Source organism: Rhinopithecus bieti, unplaced genomic scaffold, assembly GCF_001698545.2.
Source record: "Rhinopithecus bieti isolate Rb0 unplaced genomic scaffold, ASM169854v2 scaffold_5273, whole genome shotgun sequence".
Lineage (NCBI taxonomy): Eukaryota > Metazoa > Chordata > Mammalia > Primates > Cercopithecidae > Rhinopithecus > Rhinopithecus bieti.
Genome location: NW_016805057.1, coordinates 408989 through 419987, shown reverse-complemented (window position 1 = coordinate 419987; position 10999 = coordinate 408989). Strand labels below are relative to the sequence as shown.

The following is a 10999-nucleotide window of genomic DNA, read 5'->3' as shown; positions in this document are numbered from 1 at the left end:
TTCCCATCTGATGACCTAAAGTGGCTTATCAGGAGCTAATACCCAGCGAGAGACAACACGCAGACTTTGGAGTCAGAAAGACCAGGTTCAAGTTCTATTCCTCTTACCTTCTAGCTGAGAGACGTTGGGCACGCACATTCACTGAGCCTCTGGCGGCTTGGGTCAGGAATGGGGATAAGGTCTCTCATTTGGCTTTATAGAAGGTCACAGTACGATAGTTATATTGCCTAGCAACAGTGCTTGGTACACAGCAGGGACTTAATAAATACCCATTCATTCTCCCTTTATCACCTATTGTCAATGCCGCAGTTGATGAGGATGATGGAATTTACAGTAGCTGGTGATGATGACTTTAAGGGTTTCCCAGAACCATCCTCCAGGAAGTGGAAGATGTTTTGAGCCCAAAACTTTTAGGGGAAGAATTAAAGCAACCTCCTAATTAGACCAGAGACTCCAGCACTCCATCACCGGGCCTAGCCTGCTGGCCAGCTCAGGAACCTTTCATGCCAGCCCCTGCTAGGTGGCCCTAAGGGAGATGAGTTCTTGATCATTCAGTTCCTCCAAGCCCCCGAGTCACGAGCTCACCCCTTCCCACAATGAAATCACTTCTCATTTCAGGCCTCCAGGGCTTTCTTTTCTTTAAATGGTTTGCTAAAGTGCCCTAGATTGGGGTTGAGATTTCAGCCAATTTTTGTGAAGAAACGTGATTACACTTTGTCAGTAATTGGGAGAAAACAGTTTCCTTCACAAAAGGAGGACCTCTAGGGCTTTTAACTTTCCTTCTATAAGAAAGAAAAAAAAGCCCTCAGCAGCCTATGGAGTCTCAGGCAAAGCTCCAGAGAGCACCTCAACTTTTACATTGTCATTTTTACCCTTGGAATTTGACCCACTTCCTGGGGAGGACAATCACTGCGTCAGAGAGAGTCCACCGAATCCCAGTCAGCCCTGCTCCCCAGCCCGGGTGAGCTGGAGAGGGCCTGCCAGTGCTACTGGCAAGAGGACCTGACTGCATGGACCTTCGGTCACCTTTCCTGCCTTCTCCATTATTGATGAGGTCACTTTCCTCTACAGAACTGAAGCCAGAGTAATAGCAGTTGTTAGAACCCATGCCCTACACCCTTGCCCTGCAACTGTGGTCCTGCTTTTAGTATTTGCACCCCTGTTTATAGCCACCTTGGGCCCAGACAGGGACATGAGGCCAGCACCTCCAGGATTTGTAGGAAATGATCTGCCTTCCTCCACTACCAATTACTAAGTCTCCTCACATTCCTTACTGGCCAGGAGGCTGATAGACAGATGGATAGGAACCCAGTCTTTTTCCTCTGTTTGCTGAGATCTGTTTTAAGATTGACAACCCATTCAAAAATATCTCATCACTGCTCTGTGTCCTGATTAGTACTCTGTATACACATGTGCAAATTCACTCCCACACACGTGCACACACACTCATACATGCATTCCCACACGCATGAACACATATGCACATGCATATGCACATGTGTACATACATATTAAAACCAGTAAAAGTCAAATAAGAGCTATAGTTTAATCATTAGTATTGTACCAACGTCAATTTCTTGGTTTTGAAAGAGTTGGGTGAAGGGTACATGGAAACCCTTTACACTTTTCAGCAACTTCTCAAATGATTTCAGAATAAAAAGTCTCTCCCAGAAGTTCCCTCAAGTCCTTACAAAAATTAAGCAACTTAGCCTAGGGTCCTGTTCCAACAGCTAGAGTTCCCTCTATGGAGCTGCATGTCCCTTTTGAGCATTTACTAAGAGGCATTTTCCTCCCTGGGCACCAGAAGATGTCCATATTCATTGTGACTTTGGTTCTCGGCTTTGTGCCCTGTTTCTTTACGTATTTGGGGAAATGTTCATTACAAAATTGTTTTATAACGGCTTCTCTTTTTTTCACCCTTGACGAGGAAGCATTGGGGGAAATAGGATCCCCAATGCACTTTGCCACAGCTACTTGGTTTCCCTGAGTTTCACATACAAGCTTGTGACAGCAAATTATCCCCTCCCCACACCATCCTGAGATCACTGAGCTTCTTCCCTTTGCTCTCCCTATGGCTGTAGCCTCTGCCTGGCACAGGACAGGCACTCAAGAAATGCTTTTTGAAAGATGAGTCCTAAACAGAATCAGGTAAGAACCAGAGATGCTGGGGAAATAACTTAAATCAGTTTCCTCCTCCTTTTGACCGTTCAATGACAATTGTGCCCTACATGTGATTTATGAACTTCAGGGGAGAGGTTTGTTTTTTTTGTGGGGGATGGCTAAGTTCAGTGTGAGCCCAGGGATTCTGAAGGCAGCCCTCCTGCCACTGGAAAGAGGCTACTCGCAGAACGAAGACAGAGAAAAGCAAGAGCACAGATAGCCAGGGCTGGGGTGAAAAGATGGAGACAGAGAGAGAGAGAGAGAGAACTCTGAGGGCACAGCCCGAGCTGCTGGATTCAACTGTGCTGAACTTTCCAAGTCATATAAGCAGAGCTGCCACCTCTTCCTCTAGCAGATGCACCCAGAGCAGCTCCTGCTTCCAGGACAGCCTGCGCAGCGCTGCCACTCTACAAGCTCCCTCTTCGAACTGATCAGAATGTGTATCATCACCCAGCACACCGGCTCTCCATGCTGCATTGCTCATCCTCACACATCGAAACTAAACATGTCGAAAATGTCACAGATGCTCCAACAGCAAAGGAAATTGGCATCTAAAAAATCAAGCAGAGGAAGTGATCCACAGAAAGCTTCGTGGATATGCTACATTTTAAAGACGAAGCATCGGGGAAGCGGTGCCAGGAAGTACACAGAGCCGTGAGAGAGGCAGAGCGAGGCATGTGGGGGATAAGCAGAGGAAGGGCTGGAGGAAAGGCATATTGAGGAGTGTAAGGAGGACGAGGGCCAGAACTTGAGGGCTGAGGATGTGAAGTCCTGAGAGTTGCAGGGAGCTGCCGGGGAGTGTTAGGCAGGACGTCATGTCATCAGAATTGAGTGTGTAAAGCGTTATTCTGGCAGCCGGGTGGGGGTTGTTGGGGAACATTGTAGACAAGGACATCACCATGCAATTCTGGGAAAACAGAGATGATGCCTGTGGCAGATGCTGGTAGGGAGAGCTTTCCTAGAGCTCCTGCTTTCTCAATAAAATGGGAGACAAGCTTATCAGCTGAGTGTAAGATGTAGGAGGTGTGGAAGGTTTGAGGAGAGAGGAGGCAGGGTAATTGAACCGTGCCAGACTCCTGAGAAGGCATGAAGGGATGGAATTCAAGTCACAGGCAGGAGACTGCAAGCAGATGGCTGAAGGGCCTCCTGTCCTGGCACAGAAGGGTGCAGGAGGGCAGGTGCAAAGGGAGGCTCGTGTGTGTAGAAGGAGTGGGAGACACTTCTTCTTTGGGGTCTTGGGTCCTGTCCTCACTGGTGTCTTGAGTTTGCACAATGTCAAGGCACCCCCTTGGTGGGGCAATGCTGATGGCCACAGAGCATGGCCTGCCCTGCTTGGTTTTATGCCGGAGGGTTTTTCCCAACTTCCAGTATCAGGAAGAAGAGGCTAGAGATTCTGTTCCTGGGCTCCCAGGAGGCCCTGGGTTTTCCTCTGCAGGTTCCCCGTCAACCCCAGCCCAGAGGTCTGCGTACCAAGGAAGGCCATCTCTACTACACCAATAGAAAACAAAACAGGCCGGGCACGGTGGCTCAAGCCTGTAATCCCAGCACTTTGGGAGGCCGAGACGGGCGGATCACGAGTTCAGGAGATCGAGACCATCCTGGCTAACCCGGTGAAACCCCATCTCTACTAAAAAATACAAAAAACTAGCCGGGCAAGGTGGCGGGCACCTGTAGTCCCAGCTACTCGGGAGGCTGAGGCAGAAGAATGGCGTGAACCCGGGAGGCGGAGCTTGCAGTGAGCTGAGATCCGGCCAGCCTGGGTGGCAGAGCGAGACTCCGTCTCAAAAAAAAAAAAAAAAAAAAAAAAAAAAAAAAAAAAAAAAAGAAAACAAAACAATGACAATGACAGTGAAAACCCCCTTTAGGCTTATGAAGGGAAGCAACTAAGGTGATTCATCAAACAGGGTAACCTGCTATCTCCACCTCCAGATATAAAGAGGTTGGTTTGACTGCATATTCCACCCCAGCAGGCTCTCAGCTGAGACTTCGGCAGAAGCTTGGGTTGAAGGGCCTCTCCTGGCACTGACCTAGATGGTGGAGTCTGGATTCCAGCGTCCCTTGCACAGAGTTTCTATTGTGTTTTAATATAGTAAATGACAATTTTTTGGCTTATTTTGTACCCTAAAATGGAATTCAATGGCCTTGCTGATTTGAATCCATCAGCTTGCCTTGCTTTCCAAAGCCCCATTCTCCCCCATCTCTCCCCATCCCACAGGTAGTGTGTCTCCTCCTTCCTAGCGCCCTTCACTGTTGGCTCTTTGTTCCTTTCCCTTCATTTCCTGTCCAGTCTGTTCAGCTTCCTCCTCTCTTCCCAGTTCCCCAACTCCCAACCAAGGCCCCCTGCTCACCCCATTTTCTTCTCTCATTTTTTTGCTTGAAAAAGACTGAGGTCCAAGCACACAAGATTTTCACGATGCATTTTGTGTACAGATACAAATACAATTGAAATGAAAGGCCAGCTCACCTGTGTCTTAGTCAGCTCGTGCTGCTGCAGGGAAATACCATAGACTGGGTGGCTTGGACAACAAGTGTTTACTTCTCACGGTTCTGGAAGCTGGAAGTCTGAGATCAGGGTGCCAGTATGGTTGGGCTCTGGTAGTAATGTGAGGCTGTGTAAGGCCATAACCTCTCCCTGGCCTTCTTCGGTGCGTGCACACAGAAAGGCCTCTGTCTCCTCACTTTATATGGGCATTAACCCCATCACGAGGCTCTGCCCTTGAATGCAACCTAATTACCTCCCAAAGACCCCATCTCCAAATAGCATCACATTGGAGATTAGGGTTTCAACATCTGAATTTTGGGGAGACACAAGCATTCTGCCCATAGCATCTTGATTCTGGAGGTGTTGTCTGGAGGCAGTGGGGCTGGGAGAAGGGCTGGTCCTGGAAAGTTGAAAAAGACATTTTCCCAGGTCTATAGCCCAGACCCACCAACCCATGACTGCCACAGTCAGGGGCAGGGTTTTTGTTTTGATGACACTGACGGTGTTCAGAAATCCCCGAAATATCAGTCAGGCCCTGGCATGAGAATTGATAAATGATTCCATAAAGGATTAGGCAAAAGCTGGAGGTGAGAGAAAACGCCAAAATCACATTTCTCGGCCTCTCTGGAGGTGAAGGAGCTGGAGTCTCATTTGGGGGAAGTGCGAGGCTGACGGGTGTTGTGTCCACAGGTTCATTCCATTCATGAAGGGGAGGGGGGATCCCTTGCTGAGGCCTCTTCATGTCAGAAGCTTCAGTTGACAAGCAAAGAAAACACACACAGGATGTCTCTGTAACCTGTAAATGTGCGTATAAAACACAGGGCAATGGCTGTTTGAAGAGGGAGCAGAAAATCCAGTGTGGCTCTTTGGAAAACTGAAGAAACAAGTGTGCAAAAATTTCTTTCCCCAAAACCAGGACCATTCCCACAAATGTGAGGCTCACATATGGGCTACAGCAGGTATGTGAATTTATTTATGAAAGTATATAAAAAAGGCAATTGACACAATCTCTCTGCAACCCACGTGCCAAGTCAGTGTTCTGCTTGTTTGAAAGGCTAGTCTCAGGGAGAACTTTAAAAAGGTTATTTGGAGAAACAAAGAGAAATGGGGTGGTGGGAGGGGCTGCCGACATCCATCAGAGTTTAAGCAATTTCTCTCCTTTTCCGGCATTGGCCTCGGAAAAGCCAACACTGGACATCAGGCTACTTTGTGCAGAATCTCTGAGGCTATGTTGAGCTGTCAGTGACTGCTAATCAGATCCTAGGATGTGCTTTCTCTTTTCTATGCAAGGTAAACCCTACATGCCAGCAACACAACTTGAGATTATTCTTGCTCTGAATTATAGAAATGCATGCTTAGGGTACATCCAGCAGAGTGCTTTGATTAGAAATTTAGATAACTGGTAAGAAATCACCAGAGGGAGACAGAATCTGGCCAACAAATTTCTCCTGGATGTTGAGTCACTCCTTATGCTAACAAGGTATTTTCATTAGTTAATGGGTCCGTCCAAAGAACTGATAAAGCTGGTTAAATATTGATCATTTGATCAGTCTTATTTAAAGAACTCAAGGGACTGGGCTAATTGAGATGTCTTTTCTGAATGTGGAGAAGGACAGTTAAAAGTAGCAATGCCAAAAAAAAAAAAAAGTATAGTAAAACAAGGACCATAAAAAAACAGGGAGGTTTGCCATTTTCTTCAGATTGTAACTAGACGCTTTTGAAATTGCTTCTAGTCACAAAATCATTTTATAAAGTTATTGAAATGTGAGTCACTAAGGCTGATTTTTATTTATCTGTGGCTCCTAAAACTTCAGACTTAATTTTTTTCTCTCTACAGAAAAATAAATACGATTGCAAAACAATCTGTTGTTATAGCTGACTTCATTAGAAAATAGGAGTTCTTTAGAAACATTACCTAACCCAAGCCTCTCAATGATCTTGTTTGATATTTGTATCTTTTTACAGCTGAGGCATGAAAGGGTTAGTTTGCCCCACACATAGCTCTAATCCAAAAAAACAAGGATGTAACCCCAGTCTCTCAAGCTTGCCCAGGCAAAGTGCTATTTCTAAAAGTATACACTGACCAGAGCCTGGCAACCAAGTCCCTTTTAAAGGAAGGAACGTTAAGACTAATATCAGACTTTTGAATGACAATGTTTTATGCCAGAAGGTTAGGGGTAGCAAATTTAAAACACCCGAGAAAAGAAAATGTGGGCCAAAGACTATGAATGTAGACAAACTGATCTTCAAGTATAAAGGCCACAGACGAATTGTTATGAACATGTTAGAATTCAGGGAATATTGTACCCCCTGATCCCTTCCTAAGGAATTGACTTGAGAACACACTTGGACCACCCAAAATGACTGGTGAGACTTACTTGCCTACAGAGCTAATATTAAATGGGAGAATGTGGGAGACGGTGTAGTAATAATTGCACACTCTGATTATGTTTCTGCAGCCCAACCATTAAACCGTGGAGAGAGAAGGTGGAGAGTGCCTGTATATGGAAAGAAGAAAAGCTAACTTCATGGCTTTCTGGTATTAACTGTAAGTAAGTAAAACAATATTATAGTACTTCAAATTAGATGCTAGAGAACAGGGAAGAGAGGGGAAAGAAAAGATGACTTGCTATGATCAGATTACTCAAAGGAGGGAATTGATAAGATCCAAAAAGAGGGACTGAGAGTGTTACATAAAATCAGTCATATAGGCTGGGTGCGATGGCTCATGCTTGTAATCCCGGCAATTTGGGAGGCCGAGGCGGGTGGATCACCGGAGGTCAGCAGTTCGAGCTTAGCCTGGCCAACATGGTGAAACCCCATTTCTACTAAAACTACAGTAGAAACTCCATTTCTACCAACTAGCTGGATGTGGTGATGGGCACCTATAATCCCAGCTACTCCAGAGGCTGAGGCAGGGAGAATTGCTTGAACCTGGGAGGCAGAGGTTGCAGTGAGCCAGGATGGTGCCATTGCAGCAACCTGGGCAATAGAGCAAGCGAGACTCCATCTCAGGAAAAAAAAAAAAAAAAAAGGCAGTCATATGAAGGTCAATTTTGGACTAAAACACAAACCCTCCTGTTGTCCCTACCTAAATCTCATGTTGAAATGTAATCCCTGATGTTGGAGGTGGGGCCTGATGGAGGTGGTTGAATGATAGGGAGCAGATTTCTCATGAATGGTTTAGCTCCGTCCTCTTGGTGCCATCCTCATGCCGGTGAATGAGTTCTTGTGAGATCCGGTCGTTTAAACGTGTGTGGCACCTCCCCCTCCCCCTTCTCTTTCTTGCCCTTGCTTTCACCATGTGATGTGCCTGCTTCCCCTTCACCTTCTGCCATGTAAGCTTCCTGAGGCTTCCCCAGAAGCCAAACTGATGTCAGCACCAGGCTTCCTGTAGAACATGCAGAACCATGAGCCAATTCAAACTCCTTTTTTCTAAATAGCCCACTCTCAGGTATTTCTTCATAGCAACACAAGAGTGGACTAATACATTCCCTAAGCACGAAAGATGTATGAGAAAGAATAAATAAAACAGGAGGCCACATAATAAAAAACAGGAAGTGAACTATATTAATCATATCAGTGCAAGTAAAGAGACTTCACTATGAAAACAGTTTCAGATTGGCTAACAAAGCCAAATAGAAAATTATGCTGTATTTAAGAAGATCATCTGAAACAAAGAGATTCACATAGGTTAAGAAATAAATGGCTGACTGCTGAAAAAAAATCAAATCATTTTTAGTAATCATATTGTTGGCAGCAGTATGTGTTGCTATCACGATTCTGAGGTTGTTATGTGAGTTGCTGCGAGGTAAAGGAAACGAGCAGTTACAGTGATGCTGCTGGGAAGCAGAATTTTTTTTTTTTGAGATGGAGTCTCACTCTATTGCCCAGGCTGGAGTGGAGTAGCACAATCTCGACTCACTGAAACCTCTGCCTCCTGGATTCAGGTGATTCTTGTGCCTCAGCCTCCCAAGTAGCTGGGATAACAGGCATGTGCCACCACATCTGGCTAATTTTTGTGTTTTTAGTAGAGATTGGGTTTCGCCATGTTGGTCAGACCGATCTTGAACTCCTGATCTCAAGTGATTCTCCTGCCTCGGTCTCCCAAAGTGCTGAGATTACAGGCATCAGCCACCGCGCCTGGCTGGAAGCAGAATTTTTAATGTGAAAGAAGGAAGGTACTGGTGTAAGATAGAAGATTTGAAGTAAAAACCTTATAGCTCTGAATTACATTATACCAGTTGTATGGGTATTAGCGAAGACTCTCTTCTAACCAAGGCTTTAGTCAGGCTCCGAGTTCTTTCTGACTAGGCCTGACCTTGGGTTTCCCTCTCTGTCCTTGTAGAAACCGATTTAAGCAAGAATCCTGCTGAGTCTGTGTACAAAAATCCCCCACCCTTCGTATCTGACCACCCTCGATATCTAATCATCCTGGCTTGCCTTTAGGAAGGCAAGCCTATGTCTCCTATGGAGACAGTTGGGCCAGAAGCCCCTTGTCCATGATGTTTGCTCTTAGTTATTTTCCATCCACTGAGCCCCGCTCTGCTCCTTGGTTAAATCCCACTTGTTCATGTTGGAGTCGGAGTTGAGTCCAATCTGAAGACTCTGTTGCAGTGGTCCTTCTACCTATCACCATGGCCCCCCGGAATAAAGTCTTTATCCATCTTTACCAAGCATCAGGAATGAATTTTTCTTTAGCAGAATTCATAGTGTATTTTATTTATCCAGAGAAGTATTATGTATGTTGTAGTTCAGTTCATTGAATAGGCCCACAAATATGACCGTGGTCTCTAAAAAAGAAACAAGGATCTTTGCAGAAATGACTAATTCCACATCTTAGGCAAGAAATGTGCAAAACGATTCTGAAACATCTTCTAATAATAGGAAATAGGGAAGCTATTTTTTTTTTTAAAGCTGGATTGTGTCAATATGTTTAAGAGTCCATTTGAAAAGGTTCTTATTGGCCAGAGATGATATAACTGGAGCATCTGTACGAATAATAATGGCAGTGTAAAATGGCAGAAGTAAATCAGAAGTGTGTAAATCTGCGAGTTTTTAATTACATATATTTTAAAAACTCAACTAACTTCAGGGGTGACTGGTAAGTAGAGGGAAAGAATAAGTGTTTATCTCACCTTTCTGGTATGAACTGTGTCACAACAACCAAGCTACCGATGAGAAAAGTTTCTGTTTTTAGGAGGCTTCCAGTTTATAAATGGAGAAAGAATGATGGAATCAGAGTATTATCATTTTGCAACAGCTAATAAAATAATGGGTGCAGACAGTAATAGTCAATGGCTACTGACATCACAAAGAGACAATCACATTATAGGCTCCCTTTTGGAATATATAACACCAGCATGAAATATTTCTGCCAAATAATCCAACCTCATTGTATTCAAGTCTCTGCTCCTTACAGAAGCTCTCTCTTTATCAGAAGCTCTCTCTTTATCTAAATTGGGAGGCAGCTGGGAATTTGGATTGAAGAGAAGGACTGGGAGGGCCAGTTAGGGGTAAGAGAGGAAACAAGACTAACTTCAGAATTTGAAGGACAATTTCACAAAATAAATCCTTTAAAAATCTGGATTTCTCTTTGCAACACTGGTTTTGCTTTGATGAGAGCATATTGATGCATGAAGACTTCATGTCATCTTGGTTGAAAGCACGCTTTAAAGTTCAATAGTCACAGCCGTTTGACCTTGAGCAAATCGCGTTATTGTTGTGAACTCCTGTTTCTTCATGAGAAAATGAAGGCTGATAATATCTTCCTTACAGGTTTATGAGAAGCTGATGAGATACAGAATGGGAAAGTGCTGGCACATAGTCACTCAACCAACAGCTCCTGTGCTCATTTCTCAAGTGGCTGAGGGTAGTATCCCTTGACAATGTTGCCACATTCAATTTGCAGAGTGCTTCAGAGTGAAAGTGCCATTAGTAAACTTGAATTTTGTTGTGAATATTTGTCCTTTTTTCGGTTAAACATCTTTGAACATCCTTCCTATGCTTCAGGGGATTCTCCACCTAATGGATCTGTGCTTCCCAGAGTTTCTTCCCAGGAAGAAACTCACGTTCTCAACCTCCCTCTGTAGCTGGGGCCATGTGATCAGGCTCCACCAATCAGAGCTGCTACAAGGGACTTTGAATCCAGCAGCCAGAGAAGGAAGAGGCAGCTGCCACAGTCTCCATTCTGCTGAGGGAGGGAGCAGTACCAGGGCTCCTCATGGGAAAATCTGGGCTCTGTATATAAAGGGTGAGATGCAGAACCTTTGCCCAGAGGCATAGTGGTGCCCACCACATGGGACCAATCCTGCAGTGGGGTTTGGGCCCTACTCCTGGCTGCATAAATTCAAGCCT

General features: G+C 45.0%; 1 long non-coding RNA gene across 1 annotated transcript; it reads left to right on the top strand.

The window, feature by feature from the left end:
- The first annotated feature begins 2069 nt into the window (after nt 1-2069).
- Nucleotides 2070-10483, top strand: LOC108528941 (uncharacterized). Its single transcript, XR_001885345.1, has 4 exons — nt 2070-2148; nt 5464-5601; nt 7102-7190; nt 10421-10483. It is a non-coding gene; the product is annotated as an uncharacterized LOC108528941 (long non-coding RNA).
- The last annotated feature ends 516 nt before the right edge of the window (nt 10484-10999 follow it).